Genomic DNA, 26,633 nt, shown 5'->3' on the forward strand with positions numbered 1-26,633 from the left:
TGACAGCGTAACATGAGTTATGGCCGCTGATTATGGAGAGAAGACGGGGCTGGGTTTGGATTTAAAGAGGGAGGGAGACACTCCCTGAAGACTGCCTCACACATTTCAGAACAAATGGGAATACTTAATACCCTTTTTATTCCTCCAGTAATTAGTCATGACCCGCTTCGTGTCACACACACACACACACACACACACACACACACACACACACACACACACACACACACACACACACACACACACACACACACACACACACACACACACACACACACACACACACACACACACACACACACACACACACACACACACACACACACACACACACACACACACACACACACACACACACACACACAGGTGGATCTAGTAATGGCCAGAGCAGCGACTGGAACGTTTGTCTTGGCAAGCGACCCCCCCCCCTCCAAAAAGAAAAGCTAATTATTTGCAGCAGCTGCTCTCGTTGGTAGCACAGTGAAGCTAACGGCTAATCACGAGCTGGATCTGAGGGGGAGATTTGTGGAGGCTGAGGTTATTTCTCTGCAGAGCCAGAGTGTTACGTGCCTGGCTCAGGATTACAGAATACTTTAGCACTCGCTAACACCAGAATAAATTCATCCAGAGGAATCCCAGCTCCCTCTTTAGCTCCCTGAAAGAGAGGACACTTCGCACCGAATCCCAGCTCCCTCTTTAGCTCCCTGAAAGAGGGGACACTTCGCACCGAATCCCAGCTCCCTCTTTAGCTCCCTGAAAGAGGGGACACTTCGCACCGAATCCCAGCTCCCTCTTTAGCTCCCTGAAAGAGAGGACACTTCGCACCGAATCCCAGCTCCTGGAGCAGGTTTACAGCAGACAGCCTTCAGAGTGTGACTCCTCCACAGGAACACCTCTCTCTCAGACTCTCTCCCTCTCTCACAGACTCTCTCCCTCTCTCAGAGACCTCTCCCTCTCTCAGAGACCTCTCTCCCTCTCTCAGAGACCTCTCTCCCTCTCTCAGAGACCTCTCTCCCTCTCTCAGAGACTCTCTCCCTCTCTCTCTCAGAGACCTCTCCCTCTCTCAGAGACCTCTCTCCCTCCCTCTCCCTCTCTCAGAGACCTCTCTCCCTCTCTCAGAGACCTCTCTCAGAGACTCTCTCCCTCTCTCTCTCAGAGACCTCTCCCTCTCTCAGAGACCTCTCTCCCTCTCTCAGAGACCTCTCTCCCTCTCTCAGAGACCTCTCCCTCTCTCAGATACCTCTCCCTCTCTCAGACTCTCTCCCTCTCTGAGACCTCTCTCCCTCTCTCAGAGACTCTCTCCCTCTCTCTCAGATACCTCTCTCCCTCTCTCTCAGAGACTCTCTCCCTCTCTCAGAGACCTCTCCCTCGCTCACAGACTCTCTCCCTCTCTCAGAGACTCTCTCCCTCTCTCAGAGACCTCTCCCTCGCTCACAGACTCTCTCCCTCTCTCAGAGACTCTCTCCCTCTCTCTCAGAGACCTCTCTCCCTCTCTCTCAGAGACTCTCTCCCTCTCTCAGAGACCTCTCCCTCGCTCTCAGACTCCTCTCCCTCGCTCTCAGACTCTCTCCCTCGCTCACAGACTCTCTCCCTCTCTCAGAGACTCTCTCCCTCCCTCTCTCAGAGACTCTCTCCCTCGCTCACAGACTCTCTCCCTCTCTCAGACTCTCTCCCTGTCTCAGAAACTCTCCCTCTCTCAGAGACTCTCTCCCTCTCTCAGAGACTCTCTCCCTCTCTCACAGACTCTCTCCCTTTCTCTCAGAGACCTCTCTCCCTCTCTCAGAGACCTCTCTCCCTCTCTCTCAGAGACCTCTCCCTCTCTCAGAGACTCTCTCCCACTCTCAGAGACCTCTCCCTCGCTCACAGACTGTCTCCCTCGCTCACAGACTCGCTCTCAGACTCGCTCTCAGACTCTCTCCCTTGCTCACAGACTCTCTCCCTCTCTCAGACTCTCTCCCTGTCTCAGAAACTCTCCCTCGCTCAGAGACCTCTCCCTCGCTCACAGACTCGCTCTCAGACTCTCTCCCTCGCTCACAGACTCGCTCTCAGACTCTCTCCCTCGCTCACAGACTCTCTCCCTCTCTCAGACTCTCTCCCTGTCTCAGAAACTCTCCCTCTCTCAGAGACTCTCTCCCTCTCTCAGACTCTCTCCCTCTCTCAGACTCTCTCCCTGTCTCAGAAACTCTCCCTCTCTCAGAGACCTCTCCCTCTCTCAGAGACCTCTCCCTCTCTCAGACCTCTCTCCCTCTCTGTAAGAGACTCTGTCCCTCTCTCACAGACTCTCTCCCTCTCTCTCAGAGACCTCTCTCCCTCTCTCAGAGACCTCTCTCCCTCTCTCTCAGAGACCTCTCCCTCTCTCAGAGACTCTCTCCCACTCTCAGAGACCTCTCCCTCGCTCACAGACTGTCTCCCTCGCTCACAGACTCGCTCTCAGACTCTCTCCCTCGCTCACAGACTCTCTCCCTCTCTCAGAAACTCTCCCTCTCTCAGAGACCTCTCCCTCGCTCACAGACTCTCTCCCTCTCTCAGACTCTCTCCCTCTCTCAGAAACCTCTCCCTCTCTCATAGACTCTCTCCCTCTCTCAGACTCTCTCCCTCTCTCAGAGACCTCTCTCCCTCTCTCAGACTCTCTCCCTCTCTCAGAGACCTCTCTCCCTCTCTCAGACTCTCTCCCTCTCTCAGACTCTCTCCCTGTCTCAGAAACTCTCCCTCTCTCAGAGACCTCTCCCTCTCTCAGAGACCTCTCCCTCTCTCAGACCTCTCTCCCTCTCTGTAAGAGACTCTGTCCCTCTCTCTAAGAGACTCTCTACCTCTCTCAGAGACTCTCTCCCTCTCTCTAAGAGACTCTCTCCCTCTCTCAGAGACCTCTCTCCCTCTCTCAGAGACCTCTCTCCCTCTCTCTCAGAGACCTCTCCCTCTCTCTCAGAGACCTCTCCCTCTCTCTCAGAGACTCTCTCCGTCTCTCAGCGGCTGCCCTCATTGATCCTCAGAGCAACCGGCATCACGGCATATTGGTGGTTGTGTTAAATACTTAAGTAACAAGCAGGAAGTGTAACCACGGCAAGGGAAACACCGGCACACACAACAGCAGCTTTCAGCTATCTGCACACACCTCTCACACACACACACACACACACACACACACACACACACACACACACACACACACACACACACACACACACACACACACTGCCTGCAGCCAGGTATACATACTACACATCATATGCACCCCACTCCACCAGCAAGTTTCCCTTCTCCCTTAAATACTTAAAATAAAGAAAGAGTTAAATAGCTGAGTTTGGGGGAAAATGGGTTTAAATAGCCTCCTATCAGACGTGATCACATCCTCCACAGGAAAGGAAACACACAGCTTGTTTTAAGTGACAGTAAAGCTTCTAAACACACACATACACACACACAGCTTCCCTTTCTAACACCCAGCGCTCACTATTAACAGATGGCTGCGTATGGATCGGGGGGAACATGACATTAATGGAATGTGCTGCCTTCTAATCCCCGGAGAGACGAGAGAGGAATTTGCGACGGAGGGAATTCCTGTCATTCAGAGAGGGAACACTACTACACACACACATACACATACTGAGCATCGGGCACAGAGGAAAGAGGGCAGATAAAGGTTGTACCTGAAGGCAAGAGGCGAGGCGGGGGGATTCCTCTCCGAGCGTTCCTCTCTGGTTTCTCTCCGGGGGCTCCCCTCGCTCTGAGAGGAGTGTGAGAGGGTCTCTGAAGTTGCAGAGTAAGTCAGTAAACAGTGTGTGAGGAGGGGGGGAGACCACACAGCTCCTGCAGGACAACCGTTCTCCTCTAATCCTCTCGGCGATGTGATGACACTCTCTAACCTCCACCATCTGTTGAAACACGTCTGGAGCTGTGTCAGGACCCCCGCTCGCCAGCCAATCACAGCACGGCTGCTGGGTGGCTCCTCGCTGCCAGGAGGCTGGGACAAGGACACGGCGCTGAAGGAGACACACACACACACACTCTATGAGATGGGAGCAAGAAAACCCCCAGTCATCGTAACCTGAGAGGCAGGGAGGGAGGGGAGAGTGGGAGGGAGGGGAGAGTGGGAGGGGGGAGAGAGAGAGAGAGAGAGAGAGAGAGAGAGAGAGAGAGAGAGAGAGAGAGAGAGAGAGAGCATGTTTAAGAAATCAGAAATCCTTCACTCGTCCCACAGAGAGGACGTTTACAGTGTGGATAAAAAGTTAAATAAGATTATAATTAAGAGACAAGCTCACGCACGGCACTGAAGATAGGTAGCAGTGTTATAAAAACATATCAAATTAATAAAAGAAGCCACGTTTAAGAACATATATTGCACATACTGTCTCTTTAAAGTGGGGTTACAGTGTTGAAGCAGCAGCCAGTAATCACACGAGGAAATAGGATGCATAATATATTCCACCAAGTTTTGTTTTTGCACCAAAAAGTGCAAAAGCAGGGATACTGTAGACAGGAGAAATATATTACTTTACATTATATAAGACCACTTTTATCTGTCCAACAACGGGGACATTTACAGTGTCACAGCAACGAGTCAAAAAAGGCAAATATAAGATTATAAATGAAGTGGTAAGAGCTGGTTTGTAAAAGGAGAAGACATGGTGCACAAAAAGATTTGCATATAAAAAGAAGCGACAACATTTGAAGTCTTTAAAGAGTGTATTTTGCACATAACGTATTTATTTTAAGTTTAATCTGGATTTTTTATTCATGTGCAATGCTTTGTCTGCATGCCGCCTGATAAAAGAGGTATATCTGATCCAATTGAATCCAATTATGTTACAGATAAGTTGTATTTATGCACAAGAGGCAAAAGCAGGGATACTACAGACAAATACTGAAATTGTATTTATACGTATTTATTCATTTTATTGAATAATGTTGCTCCTAATCTTTAACCATGATTTATTTTATTATGTTATTGCTGTGTGTGTTTGCCTCTTTATTTCATGTGCAATCTGTCTTTGATCTGCACTATAATTGCTTGTGCACCTCTCTTAATGTCTCCGCTGCAGGACAGAATACATGCTGACGTTTCTCAGCCACTTTTACACAAATCTGCTGCAGAGATCCCGCATGCGCACACACACACACACACACACACACACACACACACACACACACACACACACACACACACACACACACAGACCCTCCGTCCCCCTGCAGCCACAGAGTATGTGGTCTGAACCTGGAACCGAAAGAGCCATAAAGCGCAGGATTGGCCCCGTGGAGGGAAGGCTGTTGGCACTGAGCTGTTACCTCTGCAGGCACAGCGGCCCTCGCACCTCCGTGTGATAAATCCTCCCCGCTGCATTCCTGCCCTTCACCACTTATTGCCTTCAGTCAAGGAGGAGGGCAGAGGGAAAGACAGTACAATTACAAAGCAGGGGAGAGAGACAGATAAGAAGGGGGAGTGCTGCTAGATAAACAGACCATGAAGGTTTCCTATACGCTTTATTCAAAAAGAAAAGTCTTAATCACACTCCTCTCTGACTCCCAAATAAAAACAGGACGTTAATCATCCTGCAGAACCACTGTCCTCCGTCAGAAAAGGATTACACGTCCCTGACGGCTTCAAAGACTCGCACTAACGAGCTGAAGCCCGGCTGATATCCGACAGCGGGACAATGAGTTAATCAGAGGTGTGAACGCCGGAGGAAAAGCCTCATTTACATCCTACAGGCTGCAGGAACACCTCCGTTAGGTTCAAACGGCTCCACTAACGCGCCCTAATGAACACTTTGATCACGCTCACAGAGACCCGGCATCAATGAGGGGTTAATTTGTCCTTATAATCATGTTTATGGGTAATTAGTTTGATGTAACTTGTGTATTCAACACCTTCTGAGTGGGCTATGTTGCAGAAAGACTCAATTTATCTGCTTTTTTAGACAAATTAGAGGAAGTCTTTTTACTTATTTGGTTACAAAGCAGACCTGTAAGTATTTATTCTGCAATATGAGGTGCTTATGCATGCATTGTGGTTCCTTTATTGTACATTTTTCTATGTTTTCTGTCTGTAACTCTGCTTTTCTTCATGCTACTGCCGGTGTCTCAATTGCAAACTATTTTGAGAAACTTTAAAGTCATTTTTAATGGAAAAATATCTGAGAATACAGGTTTAAATTAATTTAACAAGACATCTGAAGACATCCAGACACTGGAATGAACATTTCTAACTATTTTCTCACACGTTTTACCCTAAATGCTCATTGTTATTGGATTGATTTAGAATAATCACTGTTCCAGTCTGAATCACTAATGATTTTGAGTCATTTGTAATGCCAAAATAGCTTAAAAGGGCAGTTTTAGATTAGATTCCCTGCTTTTCTGTGTCTTATATCATATTAAGGTGAGTATCATCAGGTTTCAGCTTCTCATATGCGGACATGTGCTGCTTTTCTCAGGTTTACATATCTATATTTATGGGTTTTGAACTGACTAAACAGAACGTTTCCTCTGTTTTCTGTGATTTATTGACCAAAACTTTATTCCATTGATAAAGAAACTTCTCATAGTTGCAGCAGAGTGATACCACAACTTCTCCTCAGCTCCCCCCCACCAGGTTTACGTATATTGGATTAAAGTTAACAAAGCCTGTTTTCACCGGGACCCTGAACCTCTGCCCGGCCGGCGCTGGGGTTGGGAGGCAGCGGTAGTGAGGGGGAGAGAAAGGCCCTGAGGGGGGAGAGAGCTCAAATTAGATTAACTAAATTCACAAAGACTGTCCCTGGCCCCTCCTGCATGGCTACACACATCCCAACACACACCTCAGACCCAGCCCCCCATTCTCACGGCCCAGAGGTTTCCAAAGGGCCTTCAGGCGGACTGGGGGCGACCAAATCCCTGCGCTCTTCACTGGATAAAAGATGGCGGGGGGAGAGAGGGTTCTCATAAGCTGAGCACACTGTAAACATCATAAACCCATGCAGCCGGGAGGGGTTACCAGGTTCTGGGAGGGAAGGGTCTCCGAAGAACCGGGTCCACATGTTCTGCAGGAGCACGCTCCACTCTCACTTCCTCTGACCGACACAACAACAGCCATGGAGGAGGGAGGTCTATCAACGGCCTCATCCTATGAATGACTGAATGACCTGCGGGGGGGCCAGACTGTCTATGCTAACCCCATTCACTCTGCTCCATGATTTCCCCAAGCCCCTCACTCTGCTTCACTAACAGGGACAGATTTAAGGTGGTTTACCCCTCTCTGATTGGATCTGAGATGTCTTTCCTCCTCTCTTAAACTCACTTTCCTCTCAACCCTGCTACCCTCAGATCAGTCTGCAGGTGCAGGGGGAACCCGTATTTGGGAGGGGGGCTGCTCGGTTCACTAGCCCCTTTCTCTGAGGCTGAATGAGATACATAGGGGGTGTCATAGCTGGGGTCTGTGCAGGGGGAGCGCTAACGCCAGGACTTCTACCTCGTCTAGATCCTGGGTATCGGAGTAACCTTGGTGGGGGACGGACATTGCCTTGTTGTTGTTTCATTAGAATCTACAGGTTGTTTTGGTCCTGCTGGCTCCCAGGACCCCTCCCCCTCCCAGCTGAGAGGACGGGGGTGCAGCAGGAAAGCAGCAGAGGACACAGTTGGTCATGAATGTGCAGCAGGAAGACAGGAATACAGTAGAAGGGAGGGGGGTCAGTGACAGCTGAACATGCAGCACATGCATGTGGAAGGACTTCTCCTCACGCAACCCCCACTCATGCATGGAAACCACGCATGCATGCATGCATGGCAGCATCTCTCACAATACCAGGAATAAAGACCCCCCCCCCCGACAAATCCCTCGAAATCTGATCCAACACTTCCCATGTTAGCACCTCTGCTCAGCATTCAGGCTGTGGATCAGACTTCACCACCAGCTCGTTCTGGGTCTAAAAAATGACTCCTAAGTATTTTGTAAACTTACGTTGGTCTGTTTTGTTGGAAGATATGTTGCCCAATAAATAACTGAATGAAAAAATATTACGGTCATTTTAAAAGTCAAAGGGAAAACTCTGCTGTTATGTGGATCAACACAATGTGCATATCAAGTCATTAGAAATGATCCTAATGATTTACACATTCACTTCAATAAATATTCATCTTTAGTGTCCTGGACTTGCGTTCAAATCTTGATTGAATTACCAAAAAGCACTTCTACCCAAACTGTGTTAATGGGGTTTGAAGTGTGGCTAATAAAGATCTTAATGGAGCAAACCTTCACAATGACAGTTAATTATGAGGATGTGAGCACGCTCTCAGTGAGAGGAGCATTCAGTTCACAGCTAACTCTGAATTATAATGAGGCTTTCTTTTAACTTTAAAGGCTCCCAGTACAATAAACATGACTACTGACACCTCTGCTTCACAGGTAGGGCTGCAGACAAAGGGAACACACTGACACACAATGAAGCCATTAACAGTAACCTGAGATCAAGTGGCGGGTAATGATGATAGGATTTAGAGAACGCACTTCAGTCAGGAGCCAGATGTGCTATCAGCAGATGTTGGCCAAGCAAACAGTGGGAAAGCCCATTACAGTGGGAGATAATACTGTGTTTGATGACTTAACCTAATCTCAAGGTCCTTTAGGAGTGCTCTAATGTCTGGAATTCATGTGAAGTATAAGTGACTATCCTTTAGTGAAAGCACTGACAAAACACTGCCTTTATGGTGCACACACACCCACACACACTATGTTCTTCCAGTTTAATCCTTACACTGATCATTCTAAAGTCTGATTCCCGTGTTGTATACCAAACGGCAGGTTGGTAACGACAAACAGGTGCTCCTAATACTTCCATGTATCTAACACAACAGGAATGTGGCCTATATTGGATAAATCTTGACAAGAAATAACCCGTAAATGCATCCAGATTTCTAAATAACAACTGTCAGGCTCTGATGCCTTGGCTCTCGCTCGCTGCCAGAGGCACTTAAACACACACTGATCAAACCTGTACCTCCACCTGGGGGGCCCGATAACACACTCATTAAAAGTAAATCATACAAAAATCTCAGACCTCTCTTATGCATCTCCAGACTCATGCTCAGAGTAATGATTAAATCCAATAGCAATCTGTCGGACCACACGCACATTAAAGCTGCATTTCTAAGAACTTCTCCAGAAGGAAAGATAGCGAGGGTCCTATCTGGTGAATCACAGGATGACGGAAATGATTTGGGATAGCCTACAGGTTCGGTGTTGTTGGGTAAATGGCTGGGAACCAGTGCTGTAAGCCATGAAGATATGAGGCCGGAGATACCGATCGCTCCGCCGGGGTCCGAGGCCCGGGATCAAAGACATTCTGACAGCTGAGACAAAGGAGCTCAGGTAGATCCAAACACAGCCCCGAGGACGGGAATAAAACAGGATTCCTCCTTAGTTTACAGAACGTGATGCTGCCTTCTGTCAGACAAGACAGGTTCAAGTGAGGGGGGCAAGGCAATCTCTAGAACTGGAGCAGCAGAAGTGGCTCACAAAGTGGGATTTCTTGTAGACCTCTTAAAGACACACAGGATTAAAGAAATGTATAAAGTCGTTTTTCTGCTTGGACCAAAATGGGACGCACAGTGGGGGTCAGGTCACCTTCACTCAGAAAGAAATCTTGGAGCAAAATTAAACAATTTAAGGCAATTTCCCCTCCATTCCCACCCTGTATTTCTGGTCTTACAACAGCCACCATGTCCTACTTCTTCTGTTTATTCATGTGTAGTTGTTTGTCTGTCTGCAGGATAACGGCAAAACTACTCAACCAATTGTCTTGAAATTTGGTGGGAGTGTGGAGCTTTGGCCAAAGAAGAACCCATTGCATTTTGGACCAAACCTGAATCATGGGTCACATTTTACTGAGGAAGAAATCTCAGTGCAAAATTCAATAACTGGAAACTTTTCAAGTCTTTCAATAAAGGGTCATTTCTCCCCAATTCCCACTCTCTATTTCTGGACAACAGTAACAACACAGCTCATGCCCCAGTTTGCTTTCTTCTAATTTTTCTAGGACCAACATCGTCATTTCCTCCGCTTAAGAAGTATTTTGTCTGCAGGTTTACAGCAAAACTTCTGAACCATTTCTCTTCAAACTCGGTGGAAAGGTGAAACGTTGGCTAGAGAAGAACCAATAAAAACTTGGAGCGTATCTGGGTACACTTGCTTCACTTTTCATGGTTGGTTATGGCCTTGGCGGGGCTGGATTTTGTACAATAGCTGTCTGTTTGATGAAGTAATCCAGCTCTGTATACCATCTGATTAAGTCCCACGTGAATATAAAACGGCAAGGGTACATTTTAATCTCAATAAAGAAGGCATTTCTACATGTATGTGTCAAAGATAAGATAATTAAAGCTCATCATTAATCAGGCAAGCACAGTTCCTCTGCAGGCACAAACCAACAAACAATAATGCATTCAACAAATACTAATTCCCCTCCATGGACTCCCCTCAGCCTCCTGAGTAGTGTCGGTGTGCCCTGATATCTCTGTGAAAAACAGGCCAACTCTTTGTCAACTTCTATAAAACCGACCATCAGAAGACTCCTTCCTGTCCTTCAGCTTTTCTTGGAGTCTCGTTCTCACCGAGCGGTGCTTCGTTTCCGGAAGCCGGACTCACTAATCCGAAGGTGAAAGGCAGGGACAAGGAGAGCAGGGGGGGGCTGTACATGGGGAAGAGGAAGGCCTATGTGTGCTGTAACGTTCAGAATGCCCAGCTGAAAATAATCCCTCAAAGCATGCCGACAGCGGCCTGTTGAGAGAGGAGAATTAGGGTTTGCATCAGGCAGATAGGCCGCTCAATTATCCCCTCGGAGGCCTGGACGATGAGGACGGGCTTGTCATTGGTCAGCAGAAAGTGGGGAGACCAATGCAGACACACAGAGCATGTTGACTTATAGTAACTCAATTATAAATACTGCATAGTCTGTCATTTTCTGCCATAAGAAAATATTAAATATTTAAAAATCTGGAGTTTCGTTTGGTGGTTGTGCAGCGTTGCATTATGGGAGATGTAGTTTTCAGCTTCCTGGTTAAGATTCCTCCAGTGTTCATGCTTCAGGAGGTCAAAAGTCTGAGCTTCTGTCTGGTTGCCGCGACAGTAGCAGTAGCTTGTTTCTCTGATAACTTCAGATCCAGACGTCCCATCACTACAATCTTTCATCCAAGTCAGAAAGCACCAAGAGCTAAAGAGTATACGGAAAAAGAAACCTCAGTTTATGGCAGAGAATGCATGCTCATGTGATCAGACGCCATCACAGGAGACGAGGTGTTCTGAAACTACACAACTTCACTCAATATATAACATTTTAAGGGGTAATGTTACTTTTAATGGCGACAATCCCACCACCAAATGTAATAACGAGGCACCAGAACTGAATTTGGATCTCATCAGACGTGCACTGGAGTCCACATGTAGGACTGGGATACATGCACCCGTCTAATTAAAACACAGATTGTGTTTTCTGAGCCCAGCGAGATGAAAACATGGGGATGTGGCTGCGGCTTTTAACGGGGTGTTTGTTGGGTTTCCTGGGCGAGGGGAAGCTCTGCGGCTCGCTGTGATTTGTGATTCGCACGGGGCTGGGAAGAGAGGCATTTTGAGTCCTGGACCCCGCTTACTCTCTCGCTGTGGGGGAAACCAGCAGCATGGACGCCTCACCACCGTGGAAAATGGCACTTTCCAACAGAATGGAAATAGGTATACACATCTCGCCAAACTCAAATCCAGATACAGCTGTAGTCTCTCTCTCAGCTGAAGGGGGCTCCATCTTTAAAGGAGGAAATATCAGGACCATCCAGACTTCATTTGGGACCGTTTAATAAACTTTTACTAACCAATAGTTGGTTTGGAACGAGACTTTAACGTGGAGGACCCTCCCAGCGAAAGGAGTAGGTTTGGAACTGGGCCCGACTCTCTATGCTGCTTTCCCCTCATTTCACTTTTCCCTTCCATTGCTCTCAGATCTGTGGTTAATAAAGAGCGAGCCACAGGAGCTCCAGGTCTGCAACAGGTGCAAATTCCAGCGATGCCTGCGAGCGATTTTACAAACTGGAGCCAAGAAGACGCTGGAGGAGACGACCAGGAGGGCCGTCAGACAGACCATAGTGCAACCAGACTCACTTTAAACGTGTTCTGTAGGTCATTCTTAGACTGATTTGACGACTTTAAGGCCATTTGTACAGGTTAAGTACGAACATTTGGTAAGAAAAGCTCCTCAGAGCGAAGGAGATCCTGTACTTTCTGTAGGATGTTTCCAAGAATATGCCAATGGTTTATAATGGATTATACTTGCTGTGGCCTAATAGTGTTAAACTGTAACACTCTTCTGCAGCCCGTGTGTGTGTGGGTGTGTGTGTGTGTGTGTGTGTGTGTGTGTGTGTGTGTGTGTGTGTGTGTGTGTGTGTGTGTGTGTGTGTGTGTGTGTGTGTGTGTGTGTGTGTGTGTGAAACAGAAAACCCCCAATAATCCAATTAAGCAGATAATTTCCTTGGGTACACAGACCTGAATCGACCGTCAGAGAGTCAGAGAGAGTGAAAGGAGAGGACGGAGGAAAGTCTTTTTTGAGAACTGTTCAGCTGCTGCAGGGAACAAAGCTTCAGAGAAAGAGACCCCTCCACCCCTCCCCTACTGTGCACTGTGTAACTGTCCTGCTGGCTGCCATCAGACCTGATCCAGGACCAGGGTTGAGTAGGAACCCTGACCAGGAGCCAAGCTGCCTTTCACTGTGTGTGTTTGAATATGCATGAGTACAGACGGGGTGGGGGGCCTCATATTCACAAACAAAGCCCACTAAAATGGGGGAGAAATGTGGGAGTAAAATTAGTAATTGGCCATGCTCCCTCTCCTTTAGTTTGTCTATAGGTTTCTGTGCATGTAAATGGTCTGCAGAGGCTAAAATCCCTGTGAATCCCGTCCTTCCAGAACATAGTACGTGATAGGGTAAGGGGCGGGACATCTCTAAGCTGGTTGACAAATCACATCAGAGCCGATCAGACTGGGCTCTGGTTTCAGACCGAGGGTGAAAAGAGGTTTAGTGATGACACATAAATCCTACCTGCAATCCTATGCCTCCTTCTGTGTTTCAGCAGACCTCCTCCTCTCTGACTGGACGGGGCATATGATGTCGCCTCTCAGTCCTGCAGAGAGAGAGAGGGACAGAAGAGGGGAGGAAACAGAGGAGAGGAATCCAGAATATCTCACGGTGACGCTCATCTCCCCTTGTGGAACCTCAGCCATAATGACGAGGCCGAAAAGGAGAAAAGAGGCATCAAGCAGTCGATGTTTCAGCAGAACAACGAGCTATCCTGGGTTTGTGTGCAGAGATATGAGCTAATAATGCACGCACATGTCTGTAAGGAGTTAGAGAGAAACAAGGCATATAAAGCTGGGTTTTTTCTGCTTGCTTAACATAATTGAGAACTTAGATGTCTGACATTTTACTGAAACAATCTGATAAAGCTCCAAAGTGCTCACTCAATTATTACGAGCAAAAGAGCAACTTTTTGTGGCAATTGTCGTGACAAAGAAAAGATTAAAATACAGCATTAAACAAAATAAAAGCAAGGTAGGAAGAGGTAGAAACTGTAAAAGTACAGAAAACATCCTTTTGTATTGATAATAACTGATGCAATGCATTAGCCATCTCCCAGTGCTTGAATAAAGACAGTAAGCAGGGAATGAACAAAGTAAAGAAAGAAGGTATTAGAAGGAAAAGAGACATGTCTGCAGCCCCGTCTAAACTGTGAAAAGGGGGTCCCCCACTTCTTCTCCTCCGACCTTTCATATCCTAAAAGAATCCTCTTAACTCCTCATTCTTCATTTCCTGTTCGTGTCCGGCTCCAGATGTCCGGAGGATCCGGAGAACATCCGTAAGGGGACGCCTGCAGACTCTCAGGATAAAGTAAGTGGGAGGTGGAAGGATTTGTATCGTGACGGTACACGTCCAGCTTATTCTACCCATGAATCCTCGCCGGTAAAAAAGATACTGGCACAGTAACCCAGGGACATGTTGGGATAGACATTAATATGTGTATAAATCTCAAAGATCCTGCAGCTATGCCAGGGTTTCATTTGATTGCCTAAAAACTGGAAAGATATTGGGATTTAACTCACTGATGGATGTGTTTATGGACGCCTCGACACACACCATGGGAGCTGATGGTGAAATCAAACCTGAATGCTGACTGATTCTAAAAACACCCATAAATAATATATAGCCTTTAGCTTAGATAAACAGGCTGTGGGAATGCACAACATTACAGCGTGGAAGAGTTTCTGCACGAGTCCAATCCCATCCAGGTATGTAAAGAGAAGCATAAATATAAGGTGACAGCTTTACAGTAAGCAATAAAACAAGTATTCTGCTAATCTATTGAGGGATTGAGCTTCAGGAACTAAAGGATTGCAAAGTACAATGAGCGCAGACCTCCATCAGGAACAATGGTCCATTCAAGTGCTCCTCCTGGACATATTTCCAAAGTTGGGAAGTCCTTCTTCTGATTTTGCTGGGAATTTCTTTACCTATTCTGACGCCACATGAATGCACCAATGCCCTACTTTGTATTGTCACAAATCTGCGCCATTATTTGGATCTGCTCCAATATTTGTACAAGTTCTTCCTTTGCCTTCGATTCATCTTTCTACCAAATTCCACAAAAATCCAGCCAGTAATTTTTCCGTAATCCTGCAAACAAACACACAGACTTTAGTTGAACCTCCTTAGCATGGCAGAGATAATCCCTAGACGTTCTCATACTCTAAACATGTCACAGTAAACTCTACAAGCTTATTTTCCTGAAGTGAATCATGTGAAATCATGTTACGGTTTCCTGACTTGTAACTCGTCCTGCTGGGAATAACTGTCGTTGAAAGTGTGGATTAGGAGGGCGACATCATTAGAGGTGGAATAAATGGGGATAAAAGACGGGAAAGATCATAGCGGTTAATGCCCTCGGCTTCATGCTGCAAACATATCGATATCGGGATAAATCAGTCCGTTTGCAAAGCTGTGTGTTTCCTGTTCTCTGGAGGAACTGTAACTCAGCTCAGCCACAAGTATGCAGAGCGAAGACGTCTGACAGAAATTGCCTATAAACTGAGCTCTGTGCACTTTCCACATCACATCCCGGCTGCCACATGAACCCCGTGCTCTTCTTGGCTTGTTCAGTAACGACATTACACAACGGTGATCCATGTCAAACAGCAAGTCGGTCCGCTCGCGTCGACGGCCAAAAAGGAATCACACGCTCGGCTTTTATATCCAAGTCAAAGAAAAGGAGACTGCTGGCAGCCGACACGCAGAAATGTGAATCAGCAGGAAGTCAAGAGAGAGGCTTCAATGTCTTCACTAGCACAATAAAGACTTCATAAGTGCATCCCAGAATATAAAACACTTCAAGTAGAGCCCCTGCGTTTGACTGACAAGACACTCAATCACTGTGTGTGTGTGTGTGTGTGTGTGTGTGTGTGTGTGTGTGTGTGTGTGTGTGTGTGTGTGTGTGTGTGTGTGTGTGTGTGTGTGTGTGTGTGTGAGTGATGCAAAAAAGCCAAACTTTGTGAGTCAATTACCGTGCAACTCCTCCTCGCCATGAAGGCCATCTGGAATGCAGCAGAAAGGCCAATATTTGCGGCTATAAATAGAACCAACATCACAGTGATAATCCCCAAACAATGCAGCGGCTTTGCGGCATGAGACTTAGCGCTCTGCGACGGGACTCCAGGATCCACCTCAGTTACGCTGCTGCAGATAAACTGACCCTGAATGCATCGCTACACGGTCCGAGCTGTGGGAGCGGGACCTTTGACCTTCTGGAGGAAGGGTATGGGATTAGACGTTATGACACTTTAGTCCTGGACTGAATCCCCCTCCTCTTGAGTGCAAATGGAGTGGAATAAACACTGCGGATTAATGAACGGGCAAAAAGTCAAGCTTGTTATTCCTCTTAATCTGGCCGGATGATGGTGGTTCTCCATAATCTGTAACTGGGATAATGCACAGGAGAAAATACTCTACTGGGTTTTAAATGGCACTGCACTAGGGTACATCGATGTGAAATGTATCCATGTTCAAAGCCTTTCAGCATCTCATCTCACCATCTTTGAAAGAGCACTTTGGATCTGACCAACAGGGACATATTTCTTTTTTAGTTCTGAGATCAAAGTCAAAATTCGGAGAGAAAAGTTCAGAATCTTTACGGGAATCTCAGAGCTTTTGGTCAGATTTAAAGTTCCTCTTTTCCAAACATCAAGAGCCTTTGTTTGAAAGTGATAACAGAAATAAAAAGGGGTATACTACACGTATTAAACTTTCTCCTGATGCTCCGAAACAGATGAGAGAATAGTAACAGAGTCTGAATGCAAATAACCTACATTTAGCGCAACATTAAAGCAAATCAACCAGTAAACACCGGCCAAGGTCATTGGCGACCAGCATGGCAGATATCGACGGCTGATGAATCGTCCCGACTCTCCACATGAGACCGCTAGTCTTTCCTCCAGATGTCCGTTAGGTCCCAGTAAAAGAGAAGGCGGGGGGTTAATGTCCAACCTGGCAACGTTACTGTCTCCCTCTCGTCTGTAAACATGGCAGCAGTCCTTCTGAAGCTGACTCTCATTACCAAACGGCTCACCCCCCCTGGCATTGTGTTTGCTCCTTCTTGCTTGACATGGGGGCAATATATTAAAATGTATGAGCCTTTATCCTCGCTGTTCAAACAGAGCCAAGCCGGGTTTGCCCAGACCACAATACCAAACACACAAAGCAGAGAACCCCTGCCTTTGTTTATGAGCAGGAAAGCCAGATATCCAGTCTGCTGAGCGTCTGAAAGAGAGAGAGTGTTCAGGGAGCCAATAATGGATATTACATTATTACATTTTTAGCAGCAGGAAGAAACCACCAATCCACAGGGACAAATACGCCGAAACCAGAGAGCATGAGGGGAAGGTAACAGCCTGAATTAGGTCTGTAAAAACTGCTCTCTTACAAGGGATTTCACTACAAGCCATCTCTCATTTCACCTCCAGCGTTTTAACTCTTTAAAGGATCTCTTAATAAAACACAGTTGATTTGTTCCCCTCCTCCAAACTCACAGCGAGGCCAAACAGGTCCACAAGAAATGGAAGAGAACTCTATCTGCTCACATGTCTATCTCCCCGAGGGAGGCAAACATGCTCTGACTTAATGCAAAACATATTGAAGTATTAAAGCCCCCACATCCTCTCCGTGTTAGCAACAGAACAACACAGCAGCCATCCTCACAATGCTCCCATAATCCCCTGCAAAATGGGCCTCATCAATGGAAAAACAGATCAGGCTCTTTCTGTTTTAATAAGGAGACGGTATGAAGGAGTTGTGGTGCAGAACAGAGACCATCAGAGACGCTTTCTGTCCCACATCAGCTCTGGGCTCAGTCTTAAACACATACCAATCATTATTGGCAAGTTGGCTCTGGCCATGCATTGGATAGGAGAAGGTTATCAGATACCAGTGGTGTGTGAACCAAACCCTGAGGCGCTCATTCTCTGGAGAAATAAAGCTCTTTCTGTAGACCTAACTATTGCATATCACACATCTGCACACTGTCCTCGGGAAAAACTGATAGTTTCCTTTGTCAGGATAAAGAACGCTTATTGAAGAAGCACTTTCTGCAAAGCAAAACTAGAAAAAGAAAGAATTGGGAGTTTATAAGCTAGGTATGACAATCCTCAAATATTGTCCTGTCTTTTCTGCATAAAAACATGCATGAAATCGCCAATTGTTCAAACAAATGCTCACAAAATAGCTTCTATTATTGGCTGGAGAGGGATAAGAACATAGCAAGCACCACGAATGGGTCCAAACACCAGACCTTGAGGACTTAATTTCCACTGACACAGTTTGAGATGTTGAGTATCAGGTATAAGAGTTGATGAGAACCTATCTCCCTAAAGTTTCTTTCCCACATGAGTCTCCAGCCAGCCGGTGTTTTGTGTTCCTGGGAGCTCAGAGGTCTGCAGGCAGAGGGAAGCTCAGCCTGCAAATAAATCACTCTCTACCCATATCCTCTTTAACTCCAAGACCTCCCAGCCTCCCTGGCCCAGCAGGACCACGAGCAGCTGAACCAAAACAAAACTAAATCATGTCCGCCGCTGGTCTGCACAAACAGGCCCGCACCAGAACAACAGTAAGCCAATCTGCAGGACGCAGCAACCAGGGAAATGATACCGCTATTAAATCACCAATGAATTATCGTTATTGCCATTAATGCTGGTTAATGTACACCCAGTTTATCATTAATACATCTATATGAGGTTGTAAAGAACTCTTAAGGGCTTGATAAAGTTCTGTGAGGTCACCAAGTTCACCTGATTTGCAGCAAAGTAGAAAAATATTAAGAATTCATACAAAAAGAAGCTGCAAATCCAAAGAAAATGTTACATTTTTTAGGGTTTTTCAGTTTAGCATGGATCTAGTCCAATATAAACTATATTCTATATGCTTTTAAAATCAAATCATGCAGCATTTGAGAGCTTGGTCGCTGTTTTGTGGGTGGTATGGCACAAAAGTCATCAGTGAATGTATTACCATATCTCAGACTGCATCTCAGGAACATGTCCAGAGGTTTGATTAAGAGACAGCAAAGAGAAATGAGACTTCCTTGATGTCGAAACAAAGCAACAGTGGTTTCTGTACGGGACTTATGACGTGCTGCACTTTCATGGGTCAGAAACAAAGATGGCGTGCGGTGGGACCACACATGGTACAATTTATTATATGAATAAATTAGATCTCATATCTGGAACCTGGACAGACAACATAAGAAGAATTAAAACGCTCCTGCATCATTTCATTATAAATATTATACATCATTTATAACCTACAACAGCTATAATTTCCTTTTCTTGGAGAACATCTAATCCCTTATTTCCATTCATCGAGTACTTCAACAAACATGTTTTCTGGTTCTGAGGTTGCATGCGAACGCTGTCGACCCAATTCCTGAAATAAATTAAAAGTTTGTTGGTTTGTGGTCAACTGGTTAGCAGAACCCCCTGAACACGCAACCGCACGTCGGGCCACACAAGGGGGCCGACTACACAAAACATAAAACTACTCGAGTCATTAATAACACTTTTCCGCAGCTCCAAAAGACAATATAGCGTATTATTTACACTTTCTGGGCGCAGCGGCTTCATTTCCGTGCTCGCTGACTTTATGTGCGTGCACGGAATCCGTAATCTCGGTGGGCTCAAGCGTAAATGTGGCATTGATTGTTTGCGACTCTCGCTGCTAAGCCCCTCTGCCTCGCCCGAGATCCTGCAATGAGAAGCAGACCCGGCGAGGCATCAGTTGTGGTGTAAAGGCTCTCTCAGATTCTCTTCTTAACCCCGCAGCTTGTTTTGAAGCCCTCCAGGGGGGCATTGGAAAATGAAATGCAAGTGTTGCGGAAACCTCCTCCTCCCTGGATGAGGGACAATTGCAGCCCAGATATCCCCTGGCGGAGAAGCGTCTCACTTAGCTAAATTGTCCGTGTCTCATCCCTCAATACCTACTGTTCTGGGAGAGAATGAACCGCCAGGTGTGTGTGGGATCTTTGGAGGATTGTTCCCACACCCTGCATTCCTGCTGCAGGAGTGGAGATTGGGTCAGACATGCCTGGATAGTCTTGGTCAACACCCCCCCATGTCTTTCACACTCTGTGAGGTGTGCAGCACTACTTTCTGATGAGTCACATGATACACCGCTCTATTAAACATCACATTTTCAGGAATCTGGACAGAGGGCAAATTGTCCAGATGGCCCTAACTCAGCAGCAGCCATATTAGTTTTCTAAGCGTCTGAGTGAGCGTTCACCTGGGGCGGGGGGAGGGCACTTCCCTTTTGATTCCTGCACAGTTGCTCTGATCTGTCAAGCAGAAAAATAACCAGAGGCTACTTCAAAGGCCGGGTCTCCATGCAGTGCAAAGAGCCAAAGCTAAAAGGCGTCTTTATATGAAAATTGGTTTCATTAACATCACTGGAATCCTTTGAGGGTCAGCGGGGAGAAAGAAAACACATGTTGACAAGCACAAATGTCTGCACCTTCTTATAAACATCAGTGCTTCTCACAATGCATTATGACCGGGGTCTCTTTCTGTAGGACGCCACACAAAGGACAGAAAGCAGGGACTGAAAGAGAGAAAATGCTGGGGTGTTGAAGTCCCGTCTGAACAACAGGAGCCTGTTCGGACTCCAGGGGCAGTGAAAGCAAACCCTATGCACCAGCAATTTATCTGAGGAGGTGTTTTACAGAGGCCGGCTGAGAGGATTTATTTTTGGCTAAGGTGAAGGTACATACACGGCAGTAAAGAGGTAGAACAGAAATTAACCTGCACTAAAATCCTCTGTAAGGCTCTATTTACCTCAGAGACATGAGAGACGAAAATATAAAAAGTTAGACGACTAAACCCAGTGAAATAAAATAAGAATCCTCACAGTCAGAAAAAGACAGAGGGCCAAGTTCAGTTGGACTGAAGATATCAAAGGACTGGAGACACATTTAAAAGCCCATCATTTCAGGGGGTAATTTCCAAACACTTAAAGCAGGAATGTGGAATTATGGGTCAGCTGCTCGTTCGCACCCTTCAGGTCGAAGTGGAAAAGCTTTCCTTGGCTGCAGTCAAGATGTCTGAGCTAGAAATGATTAGACATTAAACTCAAGAGGAGGCTTTTTATCAAGACCTGTGGTTGTTGTTCTCGTCCAGGAAAAGGGGGGGGGGTAACACAATCTCATCGTTCCTTATCTGGCCTGCAATCAAACCCTCAGGAGTTAGCGGAGATTTCTTAAAATGGCTTTGACAAGCAGCATTTCACTGTGGTTACTCCTCCACTCGGGGAAATGTATACAGGACACTGACAGAGCTATACGGTGGCTGGAAGTGAGAGGGGAATGATGAGGTGTTCAAGCTCCACGAGGTGACATCTAATGACGCATTTCCACTGCAAGAACCGGTACGACTCAACCTGGAAAACCCCTTTCTGGTTTTCCATTTGCAAAAGATGTGGATATAACCACCTCGATCAAAGAGGGGGGGGAAACCCGGCAGACCACTGATGCAAAACCTCACCATGCTACCACCTATAGGGACTGCAATGAACGCAATATTGAAGATTTCAGTTCCTTCTATCTGCAGAGAAAGGCACCTCCTACCCAAACAGCAGCAGAGCTTTTACATACAGTGGAAACACAGCTTAGGGAAACCTGATCCCCGTCCTGTTGGAGTCTGTCCCACCAGGTCCAGGTTAGATGCTCGGTCATCAAAAGCTCCCGGGGATTTGAGCTCACAGCAGCAGGTCTTTAAGATAATGGGTTTTAAGTTAGTCCAGCTCCATGTGGCTCTATCTTCAGAGGACGTTGGAGTCATGCGGGTCTCCGTGGATGCACTTTGGAGGACGGCAGGGGTTATGAGTCTGGCTCGTGTTACCTGGCCCTGCTGGAGCTGACCTGAGCGGAGACCTGCAGATTAAGGAACCATCTGGGAGCTGCAACCCGACCCCCCAGTCCAGGACACCACTTTCACTTCCTTACACACATAGGGACTTTGCCTGGCTTCTTAAGGCGGAATGCCCTAACAATGTAATCTGCCAGAGCTGTGACAGGAACGTCTTTAGGTGGAAAACTGTCGGTAGTTTCAAGAACTTTAGAAGTTTGTAGAGCCCTAAACTTAATATATTTTAACCAAAACAACCAGTATTTCCATCAAAAAGCTCCTGAAATTACCTGTTGTAGTCACTACAGTTGTGCCAGAAACATATTTAATAATAATTAGGGCATCAGGACAAACACAAAATCTGCTCAGAGACTTTTCCTGTGCATCCAAAGGTTGTGTGTACCATTACATTTGAAATAAATCAACTAATAACTGTCCTATTCTACCCTTCAATCATTCAATTACATCTCACCAGACCTCCATGCTGGTATCACCTCAAAGACATGGCAGGGATGGTCTTTTATTCAGATTTAAAGAGGACAGCAGTTGGCATTTCTTAAGGAAGTCTCAGGGCAAAGGTAATAAGAATAGTTTATTTTGAATGATTTGGTAAAAAAGAAGATTTGACTCCCACTGATCGATGTCATATTTAAAAAGGAGGCCACACTCTTATATCATCCCAAAAGGATGCTGACCGACACCACGGTACATTCTTCAGTGAAGCTCTCCAATGATGGAGATTCCCAACAGGACAATAAATATTTTACATCATCCATCCGTCTTCGGAGGTCAATGCAAGTGCAGAAGATGTAAAACAATGTTTGATAGAATCAGTCTTTAACCACATTAGCCTCAGGAATATGTCTTCAATAAAAACCGAAGGCTGGATCTTCCAAATGATGACAAGTGGCCGCATGACGGCCATCCCCAGGTCCAGATGTGGAATACAGTAGGCATGACGTCGCTCTGCAAGTTTTCTGGATCTTTGATCGTAAAAAATGGGGTACATCTGCTGGACGTTTTGCCAAGATAATAACCCCTAAAGAGCCGGAGGGAACGAGAGGCAAACACTGTCCAACTATGTGATCCAACCAGTGGTGGATTCATCTGTGATGAACCACGGCAGGTTTGTTCCCTTCTTTTAACTCCAATTTCACAAACCATTACACAATCTGAGCTTGACTTTTTCACCATCTTGTGATTCTCAAAAGGCTCCTGTTGTGGCAGTCCTAATCAGGAGGTCAGAGAGAAGCCTGCTTTCCATCTGGGAAAACAATAATGCCGTCCTCTGGACTCCTGTCCTGTCTGACATCACACACTGATGGATCAATTCATAGGAATGACTAACCCAGGGCTTTTCATGTCTCACAGCCAGTGTCACAGCCAATCAGCACTTGTTCAAAGACTATGTACAGAAAAAGCTTCTCTGCATGTCGGGAATACCTCTGATATGAAAGCATAGGAACCACAGGCCACACTGAAAGCATTAAAAACAGTTCCTTATAAAAATCATTCTTTCCCTTACGTAACTTCTGTCAAGCCTCACGTGCCTCTCGTCAAACATCAGCCCACCCGATATCCACGGACTTATCTCCAGAAGAGATTGGACTCCTTCTCCTCAATAAAGCGCTTATTCTGACGTCCTCACAGCTGCTGCGCTCTAACACGCTTCCCAAAAACATGAGATCAGCATACCATCTGCGCGCCGCGTCTCCTCCCGGTCATCAATCAAAGTGCTATCGCTGCATCGATGCTGCAGGAGATATCGCTCCTACCACATCGTTAGCAGCGCCGGCGCCCACATTGTTTTCTGTATGACATCAGCGTGTAAAGCAGCGCGACTCAAACGTGTGTGATGCGGTTTTCTGTGATCGTCAGTGATTGCATTAATCATTTAGAGAGCCGCTTTGAGAGTAATTACACTTACAGGAATGTCTCTTCACACACTTGAGCGCGACAGTGAAGACATTACGCACGACAGTAGAGACGATGTGTGACACAAAAACAGAGGAAGGACTTTAAAATGACATCACTGATTTCCAACAAACAACCCCTTCCTCTCTGGGGTTTGGTTGATACCCGCTGAAGGATGTGGACGGCGCCATAACCCAAAACCAACACACGATACCCCGATAAACTTTCAGTCACACGGTGCCAAAGCTCTCCCACCCAGGCGTAAAGCTCTGGGTCAGATTGTCTAGAAGTCTATGAGAAAATGAGCCTAATTCTCTCATGAGTTATTACCTCAGTAAACATTTTCCTGACAAGTTTATGGTCTCAATCTCTAGCTTCAGGTCCTCTTTAGAACAGCATGATGTTCAATTAGAAAATGAAGGTTCATTAAGCGTAAAATTGGGGCGGGGTTACTTTACGATCCACGTGTTTTTCATCATCAAAAGTTACTCCTAACATTTTTGTCGCCAAACAAGTCTTGTTCTGATTGCTGCAGTCTTTCATGTCACTCTGGTGGCCAGAAACCAAGATGGCTCAGCCAAAACGTGGAAATAAAAACGCTAGTCCACAACCCAAAGGGTGACATCACTGTTACTACGTCCACCTCCTACATTAAGTCATCGCTGAGCAACACCACTAACCTCAGACCTCTGAAATTATGTTGCGGAAGGAATTATATAAAATGCTTTCTGCTTGTTCTACTACAATGCAATATCATATCTACATCCATCTGTCCACACACAGCATGCAAACAATAAGTAGAGCATGTATTGGAACATTTATTATATGCCCTTTGGATTAAATACCAGCATAATGGCCTCCATATTATGTTAATTAAAGGATATGCATGGTTGTAGTTCTGAATGGGGATTCGATATGGACCACCACCAGCAGCAAACATAGAAATACACATATTTTCCTTGCCATGCACCGCTGGTTGTCAAAAGCAATAAATCAACAATAGACTTGGCATCCATGTGTTTCTTTGAACATGTCATCTACAGCCAATGGTGCATGACCACCCAGCAGCTGCCCCACGGGGGGTCTCAAAGCTAACGCACAAACAAATACTGTTGTCCTTCTTGAGGAACTCTTTTTGGAGATGTTTTCTAGGTTCATCGCGGGCAAATATTTGATAGAGCGGACCTGGCAGTGCTTGTTTACCCTGGACATTTATAATCTGGATATCTATCAAAACCGCTGCTGGTTTATCGTCTGATTTGGAGTCCAGGTTGTGTATTGATTTATGGCTGAGATTCGAGGACAAGTAGCAACCTTGTTCTGCCAGCAGCTGAAAAGAAGGGGCCTATGGGCCTCAGCTGAGGGGCGAAATGTAAAAAAACGTCCCTCCCACCCATGTGAAAACCATCCCAGAGGTTTGGAAGTGTCTATGAGAAAGTAATGGGAGGATATAAAGAAAGGCCGTATTGTTAAGAAAAACAAATCTTGCTTCCTTTGTCCTCGTCAGGGATTCCTCTGAGTGAATTACTACCTGGATGTCGATCATTAACTGCCCATAAATATCATTAGAGAAAAGCAGATTAAGCAGCTGATAGCCCATCTCTCACTTCCAAATATAAGCCATTATAACATTGAGAACAAGCCAATGCAACCATCATTACTTTCTGTATTATAAGGGATCTAGCTTTCGCAACCTCAGCATCAGAAATCAGTTCAATGGGATTAAAGTTGCACAAATTGTTTGACACTTTGCCAGTAAATCGGAGTCAGAAATGCAGCTATCGTGCTAAAGCTACAAATAGTTTCCTCAACAGAAAGTGGACCAAAGCACAGCTACAAAGTGCCAGCTAAGACAGGGAGAAAGTGTGTGTAAGTGTGTGTGTGTGTAATTGCTGTAGAAGCTGTCATGAACCATTCAATGAAACATCTGGGATGGGAGTTTCCCATTTGATAAACTCAATGACCCGCTGGCCTGCGAGTCTTCCAGCCCCAGACATACGCTGCTATCCTTTATATGAAACACCTTTATTGACATTTCGGGAAAACTGTCTCAGCAAAATGTCCAAATAAAATAGCAGCCAACACGCTTAAGCCTCAAATATTTTCTTCCACAGCTATTGGACCAAATCACAGCTAAAGAGTGAGTAAATATATAAATCCCTCTTATGATGGGAGCACTGGTTTACTAGCATGGTATGATATAAAAGTAGGACACCTTAAGAACTTATCTTGTAAATCTTTGGGGTATTTTTCCGCAGAAATGTCCAGCAACACATTCAATCACTGCGCCTATAAGCCCCCCCAGAGCAGAACCCTTTAAGGATAGAAAACCAGGCTATCTGGTGAGATTTAGAGAAAGATCAAGACGTGCATGGGACTGAAAAACAAGGACATGTAAAGAGAATGGATAGAATGGATCTTTAGGAGATTCATTCATTTGTAAAAGTGCTTATGGCTCAATGGCATCACATATCTGACCCAGAAGTTGTAGGTTTAGCATTTGCAAAATGTACATCAATGCCTGTCAAACATCCTAAGGGTTTGCCCAAAACACAAACATTGACTCTTGTTTCGTAAGGGGAACAAACATCGGTCTCATTGCTGAAAGTCCTGAGTTATTGGACCCATTGGCTGGCTTTTGAGCTCTATATACCTGCCTGTACACAACAATACTGGAATGTTTTTGGAGGCTTAAAAGATCAGCCCTGGCCATTAGAACTAAGCACTGAAAGTTCGTTCCCCTGCTGGGCTTCTTTATGTGATAAAAAGAAGAGTTTGTTTCGTCAGGCTGAACAAGTCTGCTGAACTTTTGAGACTACTGTAGAAATGTCCTTGAGGGTTTTTGTGGCTCTCCTGCTTTATGAGCGTACATGCTGTTGTCTTTACGCTGCCTTCGCCTTCATAACTTTTAACAACACTTCTGCAAACCAAGCCTTCAAAGTGGGAGCCAGCCTTGAAGTTAGTCCTGGGAGTGAGAGTGCAGGGTGGGCAGAGACATCACCGAGACTTGTGAAATCTGGCGGAGCAGGAGACGGACCAGAAGGGGAAGATTACCAGGCTAATATTTAGCATAAACACTTTCCATTAAGGACAAGTAGCTGAGGACGAAGAGGTGAGATTACAGCTCATAATTCAGAGCAGGACAACATTAGCAGACAGTGCTAAGAACGATGTAAATGAGAAACACCTGTTAGTCCGGGTTTGAAACACGACCGCACCACAGGAACAAAGTGCGGTGTGAACCTTAAAACACTTCACCGTGCCATCTGAA

General features: G+C 45.9%; 1 protein-coding gene across 1 annotated transcript in view; it reads right to left on the minus strand.

The window, feature by feature from the left end:
* Positions 1–26,633, minus strand: part of sulf1 (sulfatase 1) — a 78,087-nt gene that overhangs the window by 31,639 nt on the left and 19,815 nt on the right. Inside the window, 2 exon segments of the mRNA XM_063873758.1 lie at positions 3,648–3,980; positions 13,056–13,137. The gene's annotated coding sequence lies outside the window, so the exon portion shown is untranslated.

This window comes from Eleginops maclovinus, chromosome 21, assembly GCF_036324505.1.
Source record: "Eleginops maclovinus isolate JMC-PN-2008 ecotype Puerto Natales chromosome 21, JC_Emac_rtc_rv5, whole genome shotgun sequence".
NCBI classification, from domain to species: domain Eukaryota; kingdom Metazoa; phylum Chordata; class Actinopteri; order Perciformes; family Eleginopidae; genus Eleginops; species Eleginops maclovinus.